The sequence below is a fragment of the Saccopteryx leptura genome, chromosome 6, assembly GCF_036850995.1.
Source record: "Saccopteryx leptura isolate mSacLep1 chromosome 6, mSacLep1_pri_phased_curated, whole genome shotgun sequence".
Taxonomy (NCBI): domain Eukaryota; kingdom Metazoa; phylum Chordata; class Mammalia; order Chiroptera; family Emballonuridae; genus Saccopteryx; species Saccopteryx leptura.
The window spans coordinates 30,515,613-30,532,144 of NC_089508.1; the positions used below are offsets into that span (position 1 = coordinate 30,515,613).

Genomic DNA, 16,532 nt, shown 5'->3' on the forward strand with positions numbered 1-16,532 from the left:
ATTAATGACAAAGACGGCCCCATTCTTTCCCATTCAATCCTGCCTTCGGAGACGTGCCCGGTCTGAAAGAGACCAAAGGGGGCAGGGGTGTGTGTGTGTGTGTGTGTGTGTGTGTGTGTGTGTGTGTGTGTGTGTGTGTTTAGGGAAGGGGAACGCCAGCGATGAAACCCTTGCAAACTCACCCTCAATAGATTTCTTAGAAACTAAAAAAGAAGGGTGCGGCGATTAGCCAGGGGCGTAGGCACAAGCCATGTAGCTGATTGTTCTTTTTCAGTAAGGCATTAATATTTTTAAGGTGTCGGGGCCTCTTTTTCTATGGAACCAGGTGGTTGCTGAGGTGTGTCTCTGCGTGTGGCCGCCAGAGTGCCCAGAACACAGTGCACTTGAGCGTGTGGGGCGTTGTACTCCAGGAGCCGCCGTGTGCTGACACCTCGGTGTGCAGGCAGCTGTGCAGAATGAGTCACGAACATCAGAGATGGAAAACACGTGTTACTGTTGGTCATCAGGCTTGGCGTGCATGCGTCCTAGTTTTCATTTAGTTCCGTGCCCTCCCCCGGGGATGCTATTCCTTACTTCATTCATTCTTAGGTCAGCCCCTAGTGTTGGCTGTGTGCCGGGAATTTGTTGAGACCAAGGGACAGACAAAAATAGGCGTGTGACTGACTGCGCTGCTCTCAATGAAGTAACTGCCAGCTTGCTAGGGGAGAGAGACACCACCCACCCTTAGAGTCACTACCAGGTAAGGATCGGCAGTATTACCACAGAGAAATAGAAAGTGTTGTGGAGCTCCGATGAAGGGAGAGGCTTTTTAAGTAGTGATGGATCAAGCTTTATGGAGAAACTGGCATTGGAGGTTTTTGAAGGATGGGTAGTAGAATTTGGGCATGAGGAAATAGAAGGAAGTGGCTTATCAGCCAGAGTGAGGAAAAAGAGCAGAAGTTACGATGTTTGAAATCTTGAATGTGTTTAGGGCAGAGTGATTTGCTTTGGTGGCTTAAGCAGAAGTAGTGGGAAATGATTGGTTGATAAAGGCATTTGGATGAACAGTGTGGATTTTATTTTGTAAGCAATGGAAAAGCCTGTTTGTTTGTTTTTGTCTATTTGTTTGTTTTTAGAGCTCCCACCCCCCTTCTTGATGATGCTAAAGGAATATATATATATATATATATATTCTAAAGCAGTGTTTTTCAAAGTGTGGCTTCTACACCTGCAACATCAGTGCCACCCAGAAAACTGTTAGAAATGTACATCCTAGGGTCCTGCCCCAGCTCTGTTAAAATCAGAACCCCTGCCGGCAGGGTGCAGCACCTGGACTTTAACAAATGCTCTGGTTTGGTTTAGATGCACACTCAACTTTGAGAACCTCTGCTCCAAAATCTTGCTGCTCAAAGTGTAGGCCTTGGGCCAATAGCATCAGCACCACCCAGGAGCCTGTTAGAGATGCAGAACCTATAAAATCCCAGACCTACTGACCCAGAATCTGCATTTTAACAAGATCACTAGGTGATTCCTATGCTTATGTGAGTGTGAGAAGCACTGCTGGAAAAGGATTTACGAAGTACAGAAGCAGATAAAACCTCCAACCTTACACTGTCACCCAGGTATGTATATTCTTTGTTAAGATTTTGATGTATGTAATCCCTATGGGCTGTTTTCTAAACATTTATGTTTGTACCAAGCCTCCTTTTAACAAACATGAGTGGTATGAAACAATATATGTAATTTCTGCTCTTTTTTACTTTACATTATATGTGATTAGTCTAAAAGCCTCATTTTTAATGGTTTTTATAATATTCATTTTATATCTATCATAGTGTACTTAACCATTTTCCTATGGTCAGACAGATTGATTCCAATTATTTGCTATTATATAGACTACTGAGATAATAAAAATAATAGATAGCATTTATATATAGTGCTTACTTTGTGCCAGGCACTGGGTTAAGCACTTTATGTATAATAATTCATTTAATCCTCATAATAACCCAGCGAAATAGGCACTGTTACTATCCCCCCCCCCTTTTTTTTTTTTTTTTACAGAGGCAGAGATAGACAGGGACAGACAGAAAGGAATGGAGAGAGATGAGAAGCATCAATCATTAGTTTTTCATTGCGCGTTGCGACTTCTTAGTTCATTGATTGCTTTCTCATATGTGCCTTGACCGCAGGCCTTCAGCAGACCGAGTAACTGCTTGCTGGAGCCAGCAACGTTGGGTCCAAGCTGGTGAGCTTTTTGCTCAAACCAGATGAGCCCACGCTCAAGCTAGCGACCTTGCGGTCTCGAACCTGGGTCCTCCACATCCCAGTCCAACGCTCTATCCACTGCGCCACCGCCTGGTCAGGCTACTATCCCCATTTTTGATACCAGCTTACAGAGACTTGTCCAAGTTTACACTGCTAATAAGTAGTGGAGCTGGGATTTAAATCTAAACAATCTGCTTTCAGAATCTATACTCTTAAGTATAATATATTCATACTGAAGTTTTTGTCCAATTTCTTTTTCCTTACAAGAAATTCTGATGTCAGTTTTTTTCAAAAGCAGACAATATTCATTGGCTTTATTACAGTTTAAAAAACAACAACAACAAAACAACCTGTATTTATTTACTGACTTTAGAGAGAGAAGAAGGAGGAGAGAGAAACATTGATTTGTTGTTCTACTTATTTATGCATTCATTGGTTGATTTTTGCACGTGCCCTGACCAGGGATTGAACCTGTATCCTTGGCGTATTGGGATGATGCTCTAGCCAACTGAATTACCTGTCCATGGCCTCTGATGTAAATTTTTAAAAATGTCTTGAAACGTATTGTCAGTTTGCTTTTCAGAAAGGTTGTGCTAACTTGTGCTTCCACCAACAATGTGCTAGTTTCAAAACAGCCTTACCAATACCAAGCGTTAAACTTTAAAAGAGATTTTCTAATTTAATAAATGAGAACTATATTGAATGAACTGGATCTCTTTAATTATAAGAGTAGACTCTTCACATGTATAGTTACCATTTATATAATACTGAGGGCCTTTATTTGGATACAATCTTAATGTACTAATTGACACCTTATATGTTATAGCATCTGACTACTAAGTGCTAGAACATCTTTCATCTCATTTAATCCTCACCTTAGCCCCAGAGGAGGAAAATGATTCTCTACTCACACAGTGGTTTCTGACCAGTGAGACATCGTATTAGTTCAGTGGCTAAGAGGCTTTGGGCGAAGATAGATGTCAGCTGGAATTCTAGCTTTGCTGCTTCCTGAGCATGTTATTCAACTTCTGAAAATGTCACATTTCCTCACTCATTAAATGGGGACACTACTTACTTCATATAGTTATTGTGAAACTCTGTAAGTGCTTAACAGGTGGTAAGAAGCTTAATCATTACTCATTAAATCCTGTCATTATTGGATCCCATAAAAATGTTATGGCAGACTCTAGTTAATTCGTATTTGCCAACCTCTGGCCTTTTTTACTTTAAGGTACTGTGTCAGGTTGAGGAAAGAGAAGACTCTGGGGGTTAAGTGCTCTGAGATTTTATCATTAACTTTCTACTCAGGTAGGAGGAACTACTGAAGGCAAATACCGTACCAAGAACCAGGCATGGGATTTGGGTCCTGATGGTCATAACTGTCTGTAGGTGAGAAATACCGAAGTGCCAGCTTGCTTTTGGTTTTCCTGCTGGGTACTGGCTTAGTGGTATAGTGTCTCATGCTTAGATTTGGGTTTCAGGACAGGGCTGTAAGAGACATGTAATGTAATCCATGTGGTACTCTCCTGTGTATGAAACAGAGCTCAATGTGAGAGCTTAATACTAACTAGCTCAGATGAAGGAGAGCATGCGTGAAGAGGGAGGGAGCGTTATGGGAGGAGGGATGGAGTGAGAGGAGACTTACTATGCCCATCTGTCCTGCTCAGTAGATCTGTGTGTGTATGTCTAGAACTGTTTTGTTTGGTTGTTTTTAGAATGTTTCTGTCTCTATCTAAGTCACTCGTTAGTAAATGTGTGCTGGTTTCTCAGAAATTTTCTTCTTCCTTCAAGTGGAATCAAATAGGTGCCAAAGAGAATTTCTCAAACATCCTGTCATTAAGAATTGACCATATGCAGAGTACTATTTTCGGAAGTGAGCAAAGATCCAAATGACAGACAATTTGGGCATGGATTTTAGGATTCAGAAACCCAATGCGTCTCAAACTTTGACATGCATACGAATCCCAATCTTATTAAAATGCAATTTCCTGATCCCATGAATCTAGGGTGGGGCCCAAGATTATACACTTCTAACAAGCTACCAGTGATGCTGATTCTGCTGGTCCATGGCCCACATGTTGAGGAGCAAGTATTTAGATGAAAGAGAAGTTCCATCTCTCCTCTTTTCTCCTGCCCTTTGCCTTCCCCCAGAGAGGACTTGTTCTTTAGATTGGTCAGATCCTGGAAATTAATCAGTCCACATTTAAAGGGCAGGATATGGCCTGACCTGTGGTGGCACAGTGGATAAAGTGTCAACCTAGAACGCTGAGGTCTCTGGTTCAAAACCCTGGGCTTGCCTGGTCAAGGCACATATGGGAGTTGATGCTTCCTACTCCTTTCCCCTTCTCTCTCTCCTCTCGCTCTAAAAATAAATAAATAAAATTTAAAAAATAATTAAATAAAGGCAGGATATGGACTCCCAGGCAGCTTTCTCTTCTACTTCATGCAGCAAGAATAGGCATGCTAAGCCAGGGCTTGCCATCTTGTTTTCTCTTCCTCAAGTGCATCACCAAGCATACTTTTTATTGCTTCTGTTTCTGATTTAAATATGCAAGACAGAAGGTAGGAAGATTTTGGTATGTATGTGTGTTAGGGTGGGGTGGCACTCATGTGGGTTTTTACTGTAAGTTGTTTGTTCCAGCCTTGTTTTTAGAAGGCAACTCTGTACTAAAAAAAAAAAAGGGCTTTGGTCCTGGGATGTTATCTCAGTTGATAGAAGCAACATCCCGAAACACCACGGTTGTTTGTTTGATCCCCATCAGGGCACATATGGAAAGCAGCCAACAAATGCGCAACTAAATGGAACAACAAATGAATGCTTCCCCTCTCCCCCATCTCTCTGAAGTCAAACAATTAAAAAAAAAGGGGCATTTATTCAGGTGAGAATAAAGTAGTATTTTGACTTCTTATCTGTTGATGGCCCTTGGATATATTGCTTGCTTATGAACCCCATCAGAAAGAAAGATGATTAAACCAAAGAAGGTTTCTAGGACTCGTGGTCCTTTGGCCCAGTGTCACCAAAACCTCTCTCTTCATTCCTCTTGACCGCCACTGGGCACAGTCCAATTAATCCTATGGTAGATCATACCACTCATGGAGTAACTCATCACTGCTGAGACATGCTGGGAGATTTCTTAGAGAAGATGGACGTGGAGCGATTTTAATGGGAAGAACTTGGTGGGGTACACAGGGTACACAGAAGAAGGCACAGTGCTCCTGCTGGCTTTCTGGGCCTCAGGTTCTGTGTCTGCCCTGGGTTCTGGCTTTGCTTCTGCTTTTCTGAGTCTCTGCCTTTCTCACTGCCTCCTGGTCCTAGAAGACCGAAGCCCCCTTCCTCTCCAAAATCACTCCGAGCTTGTACACTTCCTAAACGGGTGGCAGGTGCTGCTCTTTCTCTTCCTTCAGTTCAGTTTCTTAAGCGTACGTGAAAGATGTATATTTGGATCGCTTTTATACTAACCTACGCTGTTCAGGGTTTGGTCACATGCCAATCAAAGCAAAGCTATTGTGCGGATGTTTTTCTAATTGCATCCGACTACACAATTTACCTTAGAAAAATGACAGAATTTCCATCACCAGTTTTTATCCCTGTTTAATTTTCAAGCATCTTTCTTTGGAAAGATGGAAGATTTTTAACTATTTCATGTTCAGATGCAGCATAAGACATATGAGGCTAATGTGAACTTCATAGTTTCATTTATCCCACGGTCTGGCTCCTCACCCCTACTCCAACAACAAATTTCTCTATAATTCCAGAGTCCAGCTCAGTCCAGCCTTATTAAAAAAAATAAGGTCTTGCCTGACCAGGCAGTGGTGCAGTGGATAGAGTGTTGGACCGGGATACAGAGGACCCAGGTTTGAAACCCCCAGGGTCGTTGGCTTGAGCCCGGAGTGCTTGCTTGAGTGTGGGATCCTAGACATCACCCCATGGTTGCTGGCTTGAGCAAGGGGTCACTCGCTCTGCTGTATCTCCCCCCCCCCATCAAGGCACATATGAGAAAGCAATCAATGAACAACTAAGGCGTCATAACAAAGAATTGATGCTTATCATCTCTCTCTCTTCCTTCTGTCTGTCCCTCTCTGTCCCTCTCTCTCTCTCTGTCTCTCTTTCTCTGACTCTGTTACAAAAATTTTTTTTTAAATAAGGCCTTTCTTCCTATCCCTACTCTCCTACCATTCAATCTACTCTGCACAGCCCCCCCCCCAACCTCCCCATCTCCAATATCAACTATGGCCCTCCATTGGGTCCATGATGTCAGTTATTTAAATCTGCTGGTGTTTCTTCCCTAGAGGATTCTCCCTTTCCCTATTCATGTGGTCTCGGTGGCTGTCAATCATGGTGTCTGAGCCCCCCCCCTCTGCCCCCCACTTGCTAGTATTATTCCAGTCTTGGCCAATCATATTATTCCATCTCCTTACCCCACAGTGATTGGTTCAAGGAGGGGTACAATGACCTAAGTAGAGACAATCAGAAATTTCCATGAGATTTACGTATGAAGATTGGGGGAAAACGTTCTTTAAATTGGGGGGATTTGAGGTGGGGACTATCAGTGACTGTCTTGCTTACCACCTGGAGAAGGCCTATCTGGAAAACAAAATTGAACAGAGGCAAAAAGGATATGAGGGAAAGACAGAACTGTGGTAGTAGCTATTAAATTCTTAGATCAGGAGTTTTTTTTAATGACAGATACACCTTCAGACTTCCTAGAATGTGAATGAATGAATTTTTTTTTCTTCTTTTTTCTTTTTGTATTTTTCTGAAGTGAAAAGCAGGGAGGCAGAAGAACAGACTCCTGCATGTGCCCAACGGGGATCCACCCAGAATGCCCACCAGGGGGCGATGCTCTGCCCATCTGGGGCGTTACTCCATTGCAACCTGAGCCATTCTAGTGCCTAAGGCGGAGGCCATGGAGCCGTCCTCAGTGCCTGGGCCAAGTTGGCTCCAATGGAGCCTTGGCTGCAGGAGGGGAAGAGAGAGATAGAGAGAAGTGAGAGGGGGTGGAGGAGGGGTGGAGAAGCAGATGGGCGCTTCTCCTGTGAGCCCTGGCTGGGAATCAAACCAGGGACTTTCACACGCCTGGCCAACCCTGTACCACTGAACCAACTGGCTAGGGCCATGAATAAATTTCTTTTTATACTTGAGCTAGTTTGAGTCATCATTTACAGTGGAAAAACTACTGACTTATATATGCCTTCTCAGGCATTTACCCTCTTCACCCTCCACCTACTGCCTGCTCGGATTGGCTGCTGTCACATGTCCCCCTGCCTAGAAGACATTCATTTTAAAATTTATTTTATAAACTCATTAAAAAATTATTTACTTATTTTATTCTTAACTTTATATTAAGAAAAAATTTAAACAGATACAAAAGAAAGTATAACAAATATTCAAGAACTCAACACCCAGCCAGCAAAAACAACTAACAGCAACCAATATTATTGCCATATGTTCAATTCCCTACATGTGCTATGCTCCTTGGATCTCTGTGCCTCTGGGCTCATGGTTTCCTGTGTGTCTCATCATTCTGCATTTCCCATTTGCTTGCTTGTAAAACATTAGATCTTTCAAAGTCACCCAGATTTAGCACAAGTGTCACCTCTCCTGTGAACCCATACTGATGTCCATTCACAAATTTGGTGTTTCTTCTGCTGTGTTCTGCTCGCTTCTTTTACATATTTTTATATTACATAGCACTTATTCATTCAACAAACACATGTTGAAAACATTTGCCATTTCAGACATTAGAGATCCATCAATGAATAAAACAGGCAAAAATCATCATCTTCGTGGAGTGAATGGAGAGTGACAATAAACATCATAAAAATAAATAAGTTATGTAAGATGTTAGAATGTGATAAGTGCAACAAAAAAGGGGAGTGGAAGGGGGATGAGGCATGTGTGTGTACCTTCAAATTTTAAGGTAAGACGTACTTATTACACTGCAGGATGGTGATCTGCTTATTTTTCTGTCTCTACCTCTAGGCTATCGCTACTTGAAAGCAGAGATTGTGTCGTCTTCTTTTTGTAGCCTCAGAACCTAGTATGGTGGTATTTTGTAGCAATTGTGGAATAAATGGAATAAATAGAAGATACAAGACACCAACAGGAAAGACTTTTGGTGTTAAGGAAGTTTTTTAAAAGCCAGTACATACACATGGGAAAAAATTAAAAAGTACTCTCTATAAAAGAGTATATAACAAAAAATAAATTTTCCTTGTCCTGGCTGGATAGCTCAGTTGATTAGAGTGTCATCCCAATATACAAAGGTTGTCAGTTCCATCCCCAGTCAGGCATAGACAGGAATGAATCGATGTTTCTGTTTCTCTCTTTCCTCTTCTTTCTCTAAAATCAATCAATAATATTTTTTAATTAAAAAAATTAAATTTTGCCCGGCTGGTTGGCTCAGCGGTAGAGCGTCGGCCTAGCGTGCGGAGGACCCGGGTTCGATTCCCGGCCAGGGCACACAGGAGAAGCGCCCATTTGCTTCTCCACCCCTCCGCCGCTCTTTCTTTGTCTCTCTCGTCCCCTCCCGCAGCCAAGGCTCCATTGGAGCAAAGATGGCCCGGGCACTGGGGATGGCTCTGTGGCCTCTGCCTCAGGCGCTAGAGTGGCTCTGGTCGCAACATGGCGACGCCCAGGAGGGGCAGAGCATCGCCCCCTGGTGGGCAGAGCGTCGCCCCATGGTGGGCGTGCCGGGTGGATCCCGGTCGGGCGCATGCGGGAGTCTGTCTGACTGTCTCTCCCTGTTTCCAGCTTCAGAAAAATGGAAAAAAAAAAAAAAATTAAATTTTGCCTTCCAACCCTGCTCTCAGTCCTCCAAAATCCTTCATAATGGCATCCACCATTACTTGTTTTTCATGCATCATTCCAGGGCATGTCTGTCATCTATCTATCTATCTATTTATCTATCTATCTATCTATCTATCTATCTATCTATGTGTCTATACTTATCTGTACCTGTCAATTGATTGGTCATCTTCAATTGTAAATACTACCTTGAAAATCATTGAATTTCTGTATGTAAGTTACTGCCACATTTTAAAATACAGCAATATGGTATTTGTACAGCTATATTAGAATATATTTCACCAGCTTTCAGTTGATATATATTTAAGTAGTAATGACGATATTTTGGTGAGCTACTCAACTGGTTGAGAAGTCAGATTGCACTGTGAATCTGGTGTTCAGATTTTTCATGCTGAACTAAATGAACAGCTCCCCACAGGGAGGAGCTCAGTGTCCCCACTTCTGTACATATATTTAATTTCACCACAACCTCATGAGGTTATTATGATGCTCACGTTACAGAGAAGAAATCTGAGGTTTTCAGAGGTTAGGTAAATTACCCAAGGTCATACAGCTTGAAAACAAGAAGCAGGCCTGCCTGATTCCAAAAGCCACGCTTTTTGCTACCACTGGAATTTTGGGTACTTTCGCTAGGGACGAAATAAAGAGGATTTACAGAGATGGCTTGGTGGACTGTCTAAGATGATCTTTAAGATTCTTTAAAAATGTGGAAGTGTTTTAACACTGTGCCACTCCACCATTCATTCTCTGCCCTGTTCTGTCTGGTTTTGTGCCCTGGGAGACTGACCCCTGAACCAACTGGGCTCCTCTGTCCTCTTGCTGCTGATCAGCTTTACTCCAAGCAAAGCAACAACCTGAGACTGGAGGATGGGGGTTAGAGGAGAGCAAGATTAATGTATTTCTTACCCACTCTCCTCCTGCTTTAGCACCATGGTTTTAGGGGTGGCCATGTCCTGTGAGTATGATAGTTTTATGGTCAGGTGACCCCTCCTCCCTGGGTCTACCTGAGAACACAATTTCTGCTCTTTGCCCAAATATTTTCCCTCTCTTACTAGTCTCTAGATGCTTTTATTCTCTGGTCTCTATATCCATGCTCATGCTTTTGTAAATAGTCTCTGTATTAGAAATCACTTTGGATAAACCATGAGTTAGAGTTGGTTTCCTGTCATGACCCTATCATAAATACTACTTAAAGATATTATTTCTTCTAGGAGACATTTAAAGGCCTGAAACTGAAAGACTCAATGAAATTGATCTCTAATGGAAAATTTTCAGTTAGTGGGTGAGCTATTCAGAGCTAACGTATACTTTTTTACTCTCAAATTCTGTCTACTTGGCAGCAGCCTATTTGGCTGAGATTCACTCTGCTGTTGGTATGTGAAGTTGTGAATATGTGCTTTTTTTTTTGTCATTGTTCTGCTTCTCATAATTTTATGTATGCGTTATCAGGCATTTAACATTTTAACAGACTTTTCTCTTTGTCTCTCTCTCTCTCTCTCTCTCACACACACACACACACACACCACCACCACCACCACCACCACCATTTTTTTCCTACAGAATTTCTGAAGAGATATATTAGTTATCTATAGCCATGTAAAGAATTATCCCAAACTTCAGCAGCTTAAAATATCATTTATTGATTTTTAAACACTTCCACAGTTTCTGAGAGTGTCCTAGTTGGGTAGTTCTGGCTCAGGGTCTCTCAAAAAGTTACAGCCAAGCTGTAGGCCAGCACTGAGGTTATCCGAAAGCTTTGTTGGAGGAGATTTCAGATCCAAGCTTATTCACATCGTTGTTGGCAGGTCTCCGTTCCTTGCTGGCTGCTGGCTGGACATCTCAGTTCCTCACCAGGCAGTTCTGTCCATAGGCTTCTTGAGTGTCCTCATGACACGGCACCTGGCTCCCCCCACTACACAGGGCCTGTACACCGGAAGTTACAGAATAGTGTGGGGACATTTTGGAAGCTGGCTGTCTCAAAAGAGAAGTAGGTGTTGTGTATTTTATTTTGCTTAGAAGCTGCTAGAGTTTAAGAGGGCACTTGTGAAATATCAAAAAATAAAATAAAATGAAGGAAGCTGACCATTGATCACAATGTATCTAAAAGCATGTATTTTTACTACAAAGGTCAGATGAAATTTAGAGTACTGAAAGGAATTATGACTCAAAGCTCCTTAGGGTTTTGTTTGTTTGTTTTTCCGTAAATTTAACTTTCTAATATAAATTTTTTAAAAGTATTATCAATGCATTTCTAAGATGTTAAAACATTATTGGTTTCTGGAACATTGCTTTGGAGTTACTCCATTGATAGGAAGTTCCCATGAGATTATTCTGTCAGTTGCTACTTATCTTAATCTTCTGTGGGAAGTAGTCACAGCTGTTTTGACAAGTACTGGCAGTCAGATAATCTGGTGGTAGTTGTACAGGCTGCAGCATCCAGTGCCTGGGAGTGGTACCAGGCTGCCCAGCTCTTCGAGTATAACATGCCACTCTGTACTGGCCTGGGAAGCTTCTACTGAGAAACACACTTATAATCTCATGGAGGCTTCCTTGTATGTTACAAACTGCTTTTCTGTTGCTGCTTTCAAGATTCTCTTTTATCTTTGACTTTAGACAATTCAATTGTAATGTGTTTCAGTGTGGTTTTCTTTGGATTAATTTTAATGGGAATTTTTTAAACTTCTCTAATCTGCATGTTCATTTCTTTCCTCAGGTTTTAGAAGATTTGACCATTATTTCATCAGATAAACTCTCAATCCCCTTTCTCTCTCTTTTTGTTTGTGACTCCCTAATATATATATTAGTCCTCTTGATGGTGTCCCATAAGGACCTTATGCTGTCTTTGCTTTTCCTCATTCTTTTTTTTTTTCATTTTACTCCAGTGATTCAGTTATTCAAATGACTTATCTTCAAGTTCACTACTCTTTCTCCTGCCTTATGAAGTCTTATGTTGAATTCCTGTAGTAAAGTTTTCAGTATTGTCATTATATATATAATATATATATATTATATATATTATATATTTTTTACAGAGAGAGAGTCAGAGAGAGGGACAAACAGGAACGGAGAGAGATGAGAAGCATCAATCGTCAGTTTTTCGTTGCGACATCTTAGTTGCTCATTGATTGCTTTCTCATATGTGCCTTGACCTTGGGCCTTCAGCAGACCGAGTAACCCCTTGCTCAAGCCAGCGACCTTGGGTCCAAGCTGGTGAGCCTTGCTAAAACCAGATGAGCCCACGCTCAAGCTGGCGACCTTGGGGTCTCAAACCTGGGTCCTCCATATCCCAGTCTAATGCTCTATCCACTGTGCCACTGCCTGGTCAGGCTTGTCATTATATTTTTAAACTCTGGAGTTTCTGTTGGTTCTTTTATATCTGTGTTGCTATTCTCATTTTGTGCATGCATGGTTTTCCTGATTTTAGTTAGTTGTCTATTTGTGTTCTCTTTTAGGTCGTTGAGCATCTTTATGACAGTTACTCTAAATTCTTTGTCAGACAACTCTTAGATCTGTGTTTCTTTAGAGCTTCTGGAGTTTTAGAGTTTTATTTTGATCCCTTAATTGGTCCATGTATTTATGTTTTTTTGTTTGCCTTCTAATTTTTTGCTGGGATTTGGGCATTTTGAAAAATCAACCATCTCTCCCAGTCTTTGTATTTTGGCTTTGTGCTGGGAAGACCACCAGTCAACTCAGCAGCAGGTTCTAGGACATCTCAAACATTTTTTGATATATTGCTCCCCCTGGAGTCTACCTGTGGTTCTGCAGCTCTAACATGCTACTTGCCTCTGTTTTCAGTGGCTTCCAAACTCTGGTGCCTGTCCTTTCAGTGGTCCAAATCAGGCAAGATAGTAATCAGTTTTCAGGTAGCCTCCAAACAAGCTACAATGTTGGGCACATGGTCTACTCTTCTTTTTCCATTCTGAGAAGGACCCCGGTATGAGGAATTTTCTCCTGACTGCACAGCTCTATTCTGCATAAGGGAAGAGCAGAAATAGGCATGCCAAATGCTGCAAATTTTCATGCCTCTCTTGTTGGAATTCCTTGTTTTACAATGGTTGGGTGCTGTAGCTTCTTAACTGGTCTCAAGACTTCTCACAGAGGTATTCTGGTCCATATGTTATTAGCTACCATTTTGCTGACATCTCTTCCCCCCCCCCCCATAGCCTTTTAATCAATCTCTTTCTACTCAGATCAGTCAAATGTGAGTACCTGATTGGTACAATATGGTTACCTTGGTGTCATGATATTGGAACTGGGAGACCATCAAGTTTTGATGAATGAATAGGACATTTCAGACCAGTAAGATAGAGAGTGAGAGAGAGAGCCTTTTCTGAGCAGTTGGCTGTTCTCATGTACCTCAAATCACACTCTTGACCACTACAAATGTTTGGATTATATGGGACCACTCTGGTTGCCTATGATAACTGAAGTGTGGGTTCATGTCATAGAGCTGCTGAACATGGCCAGATTTTCTTTCCCTTCTCCTGTACTCGAGCTCTTCAGATCTGCAGAATTGCATCTAAACTCCTGCAGATTCTGCTGCTGTTGCAACAATCTGTCACCAGCCAAGCTTATCATCCATTATTTATTTCCTTCCCTTACATTCTGCCCCAGCCCTCCCACACACAGGCTGCAGAATCTTTGTCAGTAAATTCAGAGTTGAGATGTGTGCCTGGAAGGGAGGTATTTAGACATAAAGGGGGTAGGGCAGAGAAAAAAAATTAAGATGAACATACAGCTTCACTTACACTTATTTTTCTTACATATACCAAATAATTTTATTATAATGGGGGTGTAAAATATCTGATCTTTTCATTTTTTTTTTTTTGTATTTTTCCGAAGCTGGAAATGGGGAGGCAGTCAGACAGACTCCCACATGCACTCAACTGGGATCCACCCAGCATGCCCACCAGGGGGCGATGCTCTGCTCATCTGGGGCATCGCTCTGTTGTGACCAGAGCCATTCTAGTGCCTGAGGCAGAGGCCACAGAGCCATCCTCAGCACCCGGGCAAACTTTGCTCCAGTGGAACCTTGGCTGTGGGAGGGGAAGAGAGAGACAGAGAGGAAGGAGAGGGGGAGGGGTGGAGAAGCAGATGGGTGCTTCTCCTGTGTGCCCTGGCCGGGAATCGAACCCGGGACTCCTGCACGCTAGGCCAACGCTCTACCACTGAGCCAACCGGCCAGGGCCTAAAATATCTGATCTTGAAATCTAAGGCTCTCTGAACTTTCTCAGTGGATCAAACTTCAAGCTCATTGCTAGGGATTAAGAGGGCCGTTTAAAGCTAAAATTAAAAGAGAAACAGAACATATTACACCACAAAGATGGAGTTTATTAACAATCTCCCTACGTCTTCTTTTTTCTCCTTTCAGTCTTCCTTTAACACCAGTTTCCAGCAACTAAATTTGCATTATAGTTGATAGATTTGTTCTGTATCCATCAAATAACTTTATATGCTGAGAAGGTAAGGTATTATTTTAAGTTGCCTATTTAATTCACAAAGTACTTGTGTTATCAGGGCCACGTTACCATGTGGAAGAAGACTGGGAAAATCTGGCAAAGAGCTCCTGCTGGCAAAGGTGGCTTCTGTTCTACAGGGGGCATCTCCCACACTGTGAAGTGGGAAGCCAAGACTTAGTCCTTTTGCCTGCACCTTCAGAGTTGAAACATAAAGTTCTCTGCCTCAACTTGCCCTGGGCCAACCTGTAACTGGCTCTACCTTCCAATGCTTAAACTGGATAAACTCAGCACAACCATATACTTTATTCATTTATTTATTTATTTATTTATTTATTTATTTATTTATTTATTTATTTATTTGAGATAGAGAGGGACAGACAGACAGGAAGGGAGAAAGATGAGAAGCATCAACTGGTAACTGCGGCACCTTAGTTCATTGATTGCTTTTTCATACATACCTTTTTTTAAAATTAATTTTAATGGGGTGACATTGATAAATCAGGGTACATATGTTCAGAGAAAACAGCTTTAGGTTATTTTGACATTTGCATTCCCATCACCCAAAGTCCAATTGTCTTCCGTCACAGGTAATAAGTATTTGATGCAATTGTTACTGTTACTGCATTAAAAAAATTTTTTTTCCTCCGTCACTTTCTATCTAGTTTTCTTTGTGCCCCTCCCCTTCCCCCTTTTCCTCTCCCTCCCCATATGTACCTTGACTGAGGGCCTCCAGCTGAGCCAGTGAACCATTCCTGAAGCAGCAACCTTGAGTTCAAGTCAGTGACCTTGGGTTCAAGCCAGCGACCTTGGAGTTATGTCTGTGATTCCATGCTCAAGCTGATGACCATGTACTCAAGGTGGTGAGCCTGCACTCAAGCCAGCTGAGCTGTGCTCAACCCAGTGATCTCGGGGTTTTGAACCTGGGTCCTCAGCATCCCAGGTCGATGCTCTATCTATTGTACCACTGCTTGGTCGGGCCACAACCATAATTTTAATGATGTAACTAATGTGAAATAAAATGTGATAAGGCTTCGTGGTACAGGAATGTTATTGAATCTTTGTACAGGAGGCAGCAGGAAGTTAGGTAGTGGGAGAGGGGCCTCAGAGTTCACCCAAAAGTGTAGTGATTACTGTGAGGATTCCTGGCCTTGCCACTCATCACTTAGCAAGTGACAACTTTCCTAGGCTTCAGAATCCCTATCTTAAAAATGGAGACAATAGTACTTATTTTATTAAACTGTTGGGAGAATTAAAAGCCAATATCCATGGTAAATGTTTTCATTGAGTGTCTGGGGCATAATAAATGCTCAACACATGTTGTTTTGGGGGTAATTATTGTCACCATCAAGATTAAGATGATAGAAAATGAAAGTCAGAATAGCACTGTCGCTAAAGAATGTGGGCTCTGTGACTTTGGGAAAGCCATTTTAACCTCTCTAAACCCCAGTATTGGCCCTGGCTGGTTGGCTCAGTGGTAGAGCGTCGGCCTGGCGTGCAGGAGTCCTGGGTTCAATTCCCGGCCAGGGCACACAGGAGAAGCGCCCATCTGCTTCTCCACCGCTCCCCCTCTCCTTCCTCTCTGTCTCTCTCTTCCCCTCCCGCAGCTGAGGCTCCATTGGAACAAAGTTGGTCCAGGTGCTGAGGATGGCTCCATGGCCTCTGCCTCAGGCACTTGAATGGCTCTGGTTGTAACAGAGCAATGCCCCAGATGGGCAGAGCATCGCCCCCTGGTGGGTATGCCAGTGGATCCCGGTCGGGTGCATGCGGGAGTCTGTCTGACTACCTCCCAGTTTCCAGCTTCAGAAAAATAAAAAATAAAATAAACCCCAGTATCCTCTCACAGGATTATTGTATGGTTCACCTGAAAAAAATGTTGTCTGTCCTTAGCTCAATATCTGAACAATGGCAGTGGTTACTATTTAGTCAAACTGAGATATAGAGAGATTTAGTGCCAAACTTAGGAAAACACTTTAGCACTCTCTTAAAAAGGGGTGATGTGGAGGACTTTATGGTTGAAAGAA

At 42.3% G+C, this 16,532-nt stretch overlaps 1 long non-coding RNA gene across 1 annotated transcript; it reads left to right on the top strand.

The window, feature by feature from the left end:
• Positions 1–331: 331 nt before the first annotated feature.
• LOC136376505 (uncharacterized) lies at positions 332–7,332 on the top strand. The gene is made up of 3 exons (XR_010746188.1): positions 332–739; positions 1,342–1,601; positions 7,008–7,332. It is a non-coding gene; the product is annotated as an uncharacterized lncRNA (long non-coding RNA).
• Positions 7,333–16,532: the final 9,200 nt, after the last annotated feature.